This window comes from Pongo pygmaeus, chromosome 1 (assembly GCF_028885625.2).
Source record: "Pongo pygmaeus isolate AG05252 chromosome 1, NHGRI_mPonPyg2-v2.0_pri, whole genome shotgun sequence".
In the NCBI taxonomy this organism is placed as follows: domain Eukaryota; kingdom Metazoa; phylum Chordata; class Mammalia; order Primates; family Hominidae; genus Pongo; species Pongo pygmaeus.
The window spans coordinates 41,170,944-41,182,673 of NC_072373.2; positions in this window are offsets into that span (position 1 = coordinate 41,170,944).

Sequence of the window (11,730 nt, forward strand, 5' to 3'; positions counted from 1 at the left end):
ATACAGTTACATGAAGATCCGAAGAAAAAGCCTTGGCAGTATTTTTTTGCAAACATTCAGAATAAAGGTTGGGGCATGCAAAAGGGAAACTATTTAAGGATTCAACCTAGTCCCAAATTATTTCCACTGTCAAGAACTCTACGAGTGAGGAGTTCTGTGTGTGACAGAGAGTTCCACAAAAAAAGAAATGTAAGGCATCCAGGCAGGATTGTATGTTTTCATCTACTCCACCCTGAATTTGAGATGCTCTCCTAAAGATTTTTCTACCATCTCACATAAATAATTGTATCCATATGTGCTACTTTTAAAATACAGTTCTATCTCCAGGTATTAGAGCAGGGCAAAAGGAAATTCCCTCTCTCAAGCCCATTCAGCAGTGGCTGAGCAGAGCCCAGCAGCATGAAATGAAGATTTGAGAGAAGCCAGTTAGTTCTCAGGATGCGTTCAGCACAGGCCTGTCTTGAAGCAGAAGGATAGACTAAAGCAGGGTTTGTCAACAGTGGCACTATTGACATTTGGGCTGGATAATTCTTTGCTGAGAGAGGCTGTCCCATGCACTGTAGGACTGAAAGACACTTTGCAGCATTCTAACCTCTACCCACAAGATCCCTGTAGGTAGAGATTCTACCCCCCTCCCCAAGTTGTGACAATTAAAAACATCTCGAGACATTGCAAATGCCCCTCATGGGCAAAAATCACCCTGAGAACTACTGTACTAGATGATCCCTTGCAGGCTTATCAAAGGTCATTATTGGGGTATGTGGGTTGCAGAAAGGTTCTGATAGCACAGCATTTATCACAGAGAATTATATTCACTGGTTTATGAGTCTTTATCTCCCATTTGATGGTAGTTTTGAGGACAGAAACAATTTCCATGCAAGCACAGCTGTCTCTCCAGCACAGGACCTGGTGCCTGGCATGGGGCTGAATGAATGACAGGCTGGATCCAGGGATCCCAGTCTAGTCTCCCAGCCCCACGCTCCTTGTGCAAAGTGCTACGTCTTTGTGTTGGACATGGGGGAGGAACAGGGGGTATCTTCAGAAAACTAATAAAATAAATGACTAAATAAATGGAACCTCTTGTCTAAAGAACACAGAGATAAGATAAATCATTTTGAGTCCTGGAAAAATTATCTCTACCATCTTGCCCCCCGTTTCTCCATTCAGCCAGAAAACACTTTAATTTATCTTGTGAAATTTTTCATCCACTAGACAAACATTAAGCATTTCTTTCTTCTTCTCCTCCTCCTTCTTTTTAATATTCCTCTCTCCACAAAGGTGGGTTGGCTCTCAACTCATTGGAATAAAAGCTCCATTAGCCTCAGTGCACGTAAGGCTTGTGGGGTTGGCAGGGATTCAGGACCCACGGAAGGATAAAGAAATCTGATACTCATTCTTCAAGTAATTAGAGTTGGTAAAATAAACTGTGTGCATTTCATTAAGGGAATGGATCCATCAGGCTCAGGACAGGGCAGGAATCCCATGCTCACAGCACCAGCCTTTTGTCTCAAATTAACCCCCGGCTGATAAAAAAGTTTCCCATGGAGTCACTGGGAGAACATTCCTGTATCCCATCTTCATTCCTTCCTGTCTGTCAGTCTCTGAATCCACATAGTTTTTCTCAGCTGTCTGAAGCCCTGCAGACACTACAGTTCTCTTCTTACACATGACATATGTTCTCCAACTCCCCCTACAAGTCCCTACATGGAATGCTCCCTCCCTCAGCAACTTGCTGTAATTTGCAAACATATATCCAGGAACCTACTCTCAGCCGAAAGGACATGACTTTTCCATGCTTGCCAGTAGCCAGGATGGCGTTGCACTGAGACAGCCACGCTTTTGATCAGCCTTGTGACAAGTAGCAACATAGATTAGATGACTGATTAGACATCAACAGAATAATCTGTGATTATGAAATAAATTCTCTTTGGAAAGTAAGAACGTCTTTCCTAAATTCAAATGATCATTCTTATTTTAGCTCCTTCTTTTAAAAGTCTGAGACAACTGAACGAAACTCAGCTTTCAAAAAGCCAAGGACGTCTTTGAAATTTCTTCTACTTTCCTGGATTACTGATGCTGCCTCTCTATCAGAGCTCTTTATCCTTCCTTCCCTTTTTGCAGACTTCAAATCAGCCTCAGTTTTCTTCAATTATCCTTTTGCCTCTCCTTGCCTAGAAGAAACTCTGAAAATTTTTTGCATATTTGATGGATAAGATGGAAAGGACGGTAGTTGAGGAAATACAGCAGCTAAGATGACAAGCCAGCTCTCCACTGACCACACAGGCACATCTCTAGCAAGGGACAGGAAGACAGAAGAATGAATGCAACAGGACTGCTAAGAAGTAAAGACAGACTTCAGCTATGCAAGAACAGCCGCTAGAAATAGACAAACTGAAGAAGAGTTTATGGAAGGAGGAGCTGTTTTGTCCAGAGAGCAGCCTGGTAGTTTTCCCTTTTCAAATGCTTGGCTTGCAGGGCTCTGATGTTTCCCTGCACAGTTGTGTCCAGTCATGACAGAGACAAGGGAAACAGCCAAGGCTACAATATCAGGTAATGAGGGGACTTCCCTGACGGTGAGGGCTGTGAAACATGGCTTTCACCACTTCTGGGGGTCTTCAGGATTAGGAGAGGCAGTCCTCTATCCAGGGAAAACAATACAGAGCTATCTTGGATGAATTCTGAGTAGCATTTCTAACTCTAGAAAACTCTGCACATCTAGGGGCATATACCAGGGCAGAATATAGCACCAGAGTAGGGCTGGGATGGAGCTAGCAGGAAACTGCTCAGCTCCTCAACCCAGCCTGGTTCTCCTCTGGCTTCAGATGAGTGGCTGGTATATTTCCCCATAGTCCTGGCAGATATATTTCGTGGTGTTTTATTTCTCATTGTCTCACTGACAGTAGTGTGTGTGTGTGTGTGCACATGTGTGTTTCCTTGGCCATTTGCTCTACAGGAAGGTTTCCAGAGATATTTCCGTGAGCACAGATGCTTCAGTGGTGACAGGGAGCAGGCAGAGACAGCTTTGGAGGATTGGGAGGAGGTCTATTCATGCCTGTGCCTTCTCTCCTCCATGAACTCAGCTATTTGGCATCCATGATATCTCTCACTTTCAGCTCACTGGAGAATCTGAGGGCAGCTCCTGTTCCCTGCTGTCCTTTGCACACTTCCCTCCCTTCTCCCTCCTCACCCCCTTCTATTCCCTGATCTCCATCCCCCCCTCTGGTTTCTTCAATTTCAATGAGTTTATTGGCATGACGAATGTTGCCAAAGCCAATAACACTGAGTCTCAGTGTCTGGGGATGGATTTCACAGTGGGAAGGGGGCGATGGGGGCCTCGGACCGCATTCCCACTGTGGGTTTCTGCCTCAGTCTGAGGTGGTGGCAGGCTGCCAGAGACCTTGTTCACTTGGGTTTCCAGTCTCAGTTGAACCCACCAGCCTTGTATCCAGACAGGGAGAATATTCTTACGATGGCAGAGGTCATGTCTGGAGCCTCAGGTCTAGGAGAGGAGGGGCTTTAAGCTTATGTTTTCAAGGAACAGTCTATAAATAAATTCCACACTGTCCTGTACCAACTATGTTGTTAAAACTCCAGCCTCCCGCCAACACTGCACATTCCCAGACCAGGTCCAGGGTGACAAGACAGGTGGCTCTCAGCCCAGGAGTTCACACAGAATCCGAAAGGGTCCTTGAGGGGTCTTCTAAACAAGTGAGAGTCTTACCTTTTTCCATTTTTTCCATACAAACACACACACACACAATACAAGAACAATTTAGAGAATCTGAGATAGGCAAGAAAAAATGGGTTTTATTACAGCTAGAGCCTCAAACATCCATTTCAAATGAGATCTAGCTAAGGAAATCTTCTTTCTAATGAATGAATTTTCTCAAGCTCCCACTTTCCCTCTCTCTCTCCCTCTTTCTCCCTCCCTCCCACCTCCTCATTTTCTCAGACAACACACACACACACACACACACACACACACACACACACACCCCTTGTCAGCACAGCACACTTTTCCCTCCAGGGTGCCTCAGCTGATGGAAATTTCTATTTGCAATGAAAATCAACTTTGGAAAACGTCACAACAAGGGACTTTTTTTCCTGGCTGCCCCAAGATTGATCTGGTCCATAGGATGCCCCAGATCATTGCATTCAGTAATTTCATTCTGCTTATGATCTATTTCTTATACGATCAATATGATAAATGCGCTGGAGAGCAAAGTGGGTTACGGCCCGACGCCGGTGAAGTGAGGAGGAGAAAGGAGCGCTGGGCTGCCGCGCTGTGTGTCTCATGAAGCAGAAAAGTAATTCAGTCAGACTAAAGGCTACAGACAAGGAGGCATATTCTCCTGATAAATGCAAATGATGTGACTACATTTCCCCCAGCACAAATGGGATGGGGAGGGGCAAGTGGAGACCAGTCCCGCTGTCTGTATCACAGCATTCTCCTAGGAACCTATAGCACATCTGCACACAGCACATTGGAGGGATGAGAGCAGGATGCGGGAGGAAAGAACGGGAGTTTGCTTAAATAATCTGTACTAATGGCAAGCTCCCTCTTCCTGACTCCACTGTGACTCTGAACATTGCTGTTTTTAAAGCACAGTACAAGAGAATCAGGCATCCAGTGAGCGGAGAACCACAGGGAAATATCGGACCGTGCACTAATCCATGAGCACCCCATCATCTTCTCTGAGCACCAGAGCTCTCTTGGCTACAGGTCTTGTTAGGTAACAATCAGTTTCACTGTCTGCATTGTGATTTTGTGCCAGGGCCTTCTGTTTTCCCACATAAACCCACATGTCTAGGTGTCCTTGGGCCAGCCATGGAATTCTCTGCCTTAAAGCTGTATCATCTGTAAATGGAGGTCAATTACATCACTGCTGCTGCTGCTGCTGCTGGAAAGTAATCTTATGAGGAAAAAATGAAATAATGTAAATAACTTCTAAAAGTATATAATGTGCTGAAAGTATAAGGTATTAGCTTTGGTAGGCACCATGAAGCTCTAAAAGGAGAAGAAGAGGTCACTGCCCTTAGATAGTTTAGAAATTAATAGAAAACCTGGGTCAGATGTTTGAAAAGGAGAAGCAAGACAAACCAACACAGAGGGAAGGGTTCTGGACTCGGAGAGGCCAGCCCTGAGTTGTAACCAGGGATCTACCCCTCCCTCAATGCATGAGTTGTACAAGTTCTTTCCTTACCCTGGGCCTCAGTTTCCCCGAAGGAACATTAGGCAGTTGGGTAATCTATTAAGGCCACCTCTGGCTCTGGCTTTTTGTGAAGCTAAGATAAATTGAGCCCTAATATGGATGCAAATGTTAAGGAGTGATCTGAGTTCCAGAAGGAGATGAAATAGCGCAAGATTTTAGAAGAGGGGAAGAAATATTGGCAGGATATTCCAAATGTAGAAATCAACCTTGCTAAGTCCCCAGTTTGGAGTGAGCAAGTCCCAATCAAGCACGTTCAAAGAGGAACCTAGAGAACATAGAAAGGCGAAGGGTGAGGAGGCAGGGAAGGTGACTTTGGTTCACAGCCCTTGTCCAGGATGAGAGAAGATGGGGAAGAAGGAGTGGACATTGTCATCGGGCTGGGTGGGATCTTCATATCACATTCAGAGGAGCCTGACTGCTGCCCCCACATCCTCCCATCTGCATCAAGCAGACCGTAGCCTTTGGGGCCCCTTCTCCGTGGTGGGGGTGGTTGGCGAGGTACTCTGTCACTGCACACTGCCATTGCTCTTGTCCTTCCAGGAAATTAAATTTGAAGTTGCTCAGCTCTGCCAGTGCTTGATCCCTTCCAGACACTTCCCGCTCCCACTGCAGAAAGCTTGAGGATGGCTGGGAAAGGTGGGAGAGGAGGGAATGCCATGGGTGGGACTGTCATGGGTGAGATGGATCCCAGCAACTCTGCATTGGTGATTCTCTGCACGGAAGCCTAGTATGTGGACCTCTAGTCTGTGGAGAAGGGCAGATAGAAGGCCCCTTCTATTTTCTCATCAAGATGGCAGAGGCTGTGATGAGACTGTCATTGGGAATATTGATTACATGGCTACTGCTCCAAGGACAGGGCTGGGAACTCTGATTCAACTGAGAGCCAAGCCATTCATGGCTCAGGTGGAAGTGGTCAGGAGAACAGCTCACCTGGACATTTCTAATTTGCAAAGGGACCAAGGAAATTGTGTTCTGGCTGGGTGCAGTGGCTCCCGCCTGTAATCCCAGCACTTTGGGAGGCTGAGGTGGGTGGATCACTTAAGGTCAGTAGTTCGAGACCAGCCTGGCCAGCATGGTGAAATTCTGTCTCTACTAAAAATACAAAAATTAGCCAGGCATCATGGTGCATGCCTATAATCCCAGCTACTCAGGTGGCTGAGACAGGAGAATCACTGAACCCGGGAGACGGAGGTTGCAGTGAGCCAAAATCAAGCCTCTGCATTCCAGCCTGGACAACAGAGCAAGACTGTCAAAAAAAAAAAAAAGAAAGAAAGAGAGAGAGAGAGAGAGAGGGAGGGAGGGAGAGAGGGAGGGAGGAAGGAAGGAAGGAAGGAAGGAAAGAAGGAAGGAAGGAAGGAAGGAAGGAAGGAAGGAAGGAAGGGAGGGAGGGAGGGAAGGGAAGGGAAAGGAAGGGAAGGGAAGGGAAAGGATTGTGTTTTTAGTATGCACTGGGTTTACCAAAAGTGTATCTTGGGTTGTATTCAAAATCGCCATTCATTCATTCAGTATATTTTCAGTCACTGGGAAAAGGAATTCCAAAGCACTGATGTACTGCATGTCTTCTCTGCAGCTGAGATGACTGAGGCTTGTCCAGGATCAGACAGATGGTAATTAGGAGAGCCATGGGTCTAGATCAGCATGGAAAGTTCACAGCTTTTTGAAGGAGATAAGGGCCTGGGTGGGTGCAGGGCTACATGCAGCTGCTGAGCCAAATGCAGCTGTTTGAAAATTAAGACAAAAAAAATTTTTTTTAAATGGGCACTGCTTATTTTAGTCAAAGTTTTCTCATTTCATCTCCACCCAAATTTCTCAGCAAGTGTGAAATTCAAAAGAGACTGCAGAGTAGCATCAAGGATCAAAGGACAAGGCCTACCCTCTTTGACCTTCATGAAATGAATTGTCTAGACAGAGCGCATCAGCTTCCTTATTAGTGACTGAGGTTCATCAGCAAAGTAAAAAAAAAAAAAAAAAAAAAAGCTATTGGCTTGCAATCCAAAAAGAGAAATATCATTCTTCCCCACCCTCTCCTACTGAGTTCATTTTTTATTGACTTTGCTTAAGTTTCTCTAGGTTCTTGGCCTTGAAGATATTTCTGATTTGCTCTCTGCCAGCATCCTGGGATGCTCTTCTTTTGTTAGTAATGAGTTCAATTCACATGAAAAGCCAGAGCCTGCTTCTGAGGCGTTTGGGTAAGTCCCAAGCTGCACTTCTGCCAGTGCCGCTGCCTGAGAATTCTTATCAAGCCCCTGGACAATTTAGACTCTGCTCACTCCAGCATATTCTCAGTGCTCCAGAATAAGGCAAACACCAAAAATCAATAGGAATTTTCCAGTGGGAAGATTTCCAAAGTCACCAAAGATTTGAATTACCTTTCCATAATTGGAAAAGTCCACCAAATAGCAGAGAAATGATATCTTTCTTTTTCCCCTGGTTGCCAACAGAAACAGTGTCTGCTCCTAATCCAAAGAATATCATGAGACCTATTCCCAATGAGCTCAACCCCAGTAATTGAAAGCAGCCCTGTATTGCCTTTGGTCTTGGGTATTTTCATCATAGGACTGTTAGCGCCAAGACATACACTTTGCCAAGGAAAACTTTCCTTTGAAACCTCTATCTTATCCAAACAGGGAGTTGGAATTGACTCTTGGCAGCTCCATAGATAGTTTTGAGTTATGAAAAATAATACATACGTGTCTGCCAACCTATGAGATTGTCCCCAATCTGAAAAAAGTAGCCTTGCACATGGACCCATCTTTCCTTCCAATAAACTGATAAAAACCAATGCACTTGTTACAACTTCAGAGCCTGCTATGTTGGCCTTTAAAGCCACCTGCCCAGTTCTTCTGGATGTGACCTCAAGCTGCTTCTACTCAAAGCGATGTGTGTAGCAAAAGAACAGGAGATGTTAGAATGAAAGGGAAGAGCTGGCGTGTAGAGAACTTCAGTTGCATTCTTCAAGGAGAGGCATTCACATTTCAGCTCTTGGCAAGATTGCAGTTTGGGGAAGGTTTGGTCCAGCTTGGAAGAGCTGTAGTGTTAGAAAACAAGGCATTTCCAGGCACTGTCTACCTCCTGGGGGAGTGGAGTGGGTCTTTGTAAAGATGATCATGTTTATATTGAGAAGCTGATGAAAACATTTTGCAAATATCCAAACCAAGTATGTGACCTGGAGAATGGAGGTATCCACTCTATGTGCAGCCTTTTGCAGGGCAGAGGCTTGGTAAGGAAGAAGACAGCCTTTTTTGAGGAATGGCAGGCCCTGTGACTTGTCTGCCAATCTGCAGAGCTCAAGGTTCCCTGTGCTGCCTCATCCTGGGTTACTGATATCTCTCCTAGTTGCCTTTATAGCTCCTCGAGGTAAAGTTTTGCCGCACCACACTCTCAGGACACTCACTTTGGTGGGGGAGAAAACCTACTTAGAATCATAGAATTGCATAATTAGACATGACCTTAAAGCCTATTTAGTCAGATCACCCATCTCACACTAGAATGCCTACAAAACAGAGCATACTGCCAATGACAAGACCATCACTACCAAGTGCACCACTTGAGAAGCAGGACTGCACAGGGCCAGATGACCCCACATAGCAGCCACAAATATCAAAGCAGATAAACCAACTTTGCCAGTTCAGAGGATGAGTGTTGTGGTTAAGATTATGGGCTTAGACTGTATGGAGTTAGACTTCTTGGGTTCAAACTCTAGCTTCACCATTTACTCCTAGATGATCTTAGGCAAGTTACTTGATTTGTCTATGACTTGGTTCTTCATTTGTGAAATAGGAGTAATGTTGTAATACCTACTTCATTTGGTATCTATGAGATTAAAATGAGATAATATAAATAAAGCACCTAGAAAAGTGCTTGGAATGTCTATCCTACCTAATCAACTGAGATCCTCCTTAATTTTGTTTAAAAAAATACTATATATAATTTTAAACATATACAAAAGCAAAAATAACATACTGATTTCTCACATATCAAAATAGTATAATGAATGCCTCACTTAGCTTCAACAATGATTAGTGTGTGGTCATTCTTGCTTTGGCTACACCCCATACACATTACCCACATTCCTGATTGTTTTGAAGCAAATCATATTTAAGCTTTCAGTATTTCAGCAAGTATCTCAAGAAAAGGATTCTTTAAAAAATAGTAACCACAATAGCAATATCACACTTGTCAAAAATATAAAAATAATTCTATAATACTAAATATCAATGATTGTTTTATCTCTCTCTCCCTCTCTCATTCTATTTATAAAATTAGGTCATTTGTTGTATAGAGTTTCTGACAGCCTATATTTTCCTGATTGCACATCGTTTAACATGTCCCTCTATCCCCCTGTATTTCCCATAAATTTGTAGTTAGATCTGCCAGCTTGATTGATTCAAGCTCAATAATTTGATAAGGCTACTTCATGGGTCATGGTATTTCTATCAGGAGGGTCATAAGGTCTGGTCATTTCTTTTGTATGTGTATGTGTGTGATGTCACACAATATCAATGATCATTGCCTAGATTTATAAATTCATTGTTGGATTGCCAAGCAAAATATAGAATATCCAGTTGCATTTGAATTTCAGATAAACAATGAGTGATCATTTAGAATAAGTATGGGGGCCTTCAAAAATTCATGGAAAATGTGTATTATGAAAAAACAATGCAAGGATTTCAAAAATCTTTTGCACCAAAATACACTCATTCTAATCTGTTATAACATATCTGAACAGAATCTAGTTTGACGCACCAAGAAAGATAAGACATCAGTTTGAAAAGAGCTCCTATCAGAGCAACATAAATTCTGCTAAAATTGAGGCAAGAACCATCAAATTTATGGGGAAGCTTGAAAGAATAGTGAAATCATTGCTGTTTTATGAAATCTTTATGGTGACAATGCCCCCAAAGAAACCAGCAGCTTACAAATGGATAACTCGTCTTAAGAAGGGATGGGACAATTTTGAATTTGAAGCCTACAGCAGCAGACTATCCACATAAATTTTTGAGGATAAAATTAATCTTGTTCATGCCCTAATTGAAGAGGACCAATGATTAACAGCACAAACAGTAGTCAACACTATAGATACCTCAACTGGTTCAGCTTACACAATTCTAACCAAAAAATTAAAGTTGAGCAAACTGACTATTGATGGGTGTCAAAATCGTTGCACCCAGATTAGCTGCAAACAAGTGCAGAGCTTTCAATGGAAATTGTAAAGCTCAGTGGATCTTGATCCCCCTCGTTTCTTCAAAGCATTTCTTTGAAGAGTCTTAACTAGGGATAAAACATGGCTTTACCAGCGCAATCCTGAAGACAAGGCACACTCAAAACAATGGCTACCAGGAAGTGGAAGTGGTCCGGTCAAAGCAAAGGTGGACTGGTCAAGAGCAAAGTTTATAGCAACAGTTTTTTGGGATGATCAAGACATTTTGTGTGTTGGCTTTCTGGAGGGCCAAAGAACAATTGCATCTGCTTATTATGAGAGTGTTTTGAGAAAGTTAGACAAAGCTTTAGCAGAAAAACACACAGGAAAGCTTCACCAGCAAGTCCTTCTCAACCACAATATTCCTGCTCCTTCCTCTCATCAAGCAAAGGCAGTTTTGTAAGAGTTTTGATGGAAAATCATTACATATCCACCTTATAGTCTTGATTTGTCTCCTTCTGACTTCCTTTTGTTTCCTAATGTTAAAAAGATATTTAAATGGCACCCATTTTCTTTAGTTAATAATGTAAAAAGACTGCATTGACATGGTTAAATTTCCAGGGCCCTCAGTTCTTTAGGGATGGACTAAATGGCTGGTATCATCACCAACAAAAGTGTATTAAATTTGACGAGACTTATGTTGAGAAATAAAGTTTCTATTTTTTATTTTTATATTTAATTCCATTTTCCATGAACTTTTTAAAGTCCTCTGGTATATCCCAAATATTTCATGAGACATATACTAAGTAATTATGTGTTGTTTATCTGAAATTCATATTTAAGCAAGGGTCCTAATGTTTTTGTTTGCTATATCTGGCAACCCTAATTAGGGGGGTTGCAAAATTGTCACATTTTAATTACATTATTCCTTATTTGTGTGTTAGTTGAAATATTTTTAGAAAGAGCAACTTCCCCTCATCTACTTGATCATCCCAAGATATAGATCATATAAGAGAATCAAAATAAATGCTTGATTTTTTCTCCTTTTACTTAGTTTTTAAAATAATGAAAGTTTTTTCAATGACTAATAGAGGTATCATTATAAACTCATAAAGTGAACATATTTATTGTGAATTTCAATCCTTTGCAGTTATTATCCTTTCTTATGCTCAAAGTATTTCATGTTTGATCGGTAAGAATCTATTCAAGTACATTCCTGAGTCCTTTTGACATGACAGTAGTGTTTGATACTTACTCTGTTTTCTGGTATGACAAGACTTTCCAGACTTGTATATTTCTTTCCATGAATCTGGACTCAGACATTTCTTCAAGAAATTCTGGTTCCTTTTAAGAGAAAATGGTATTTAGAAAACATAG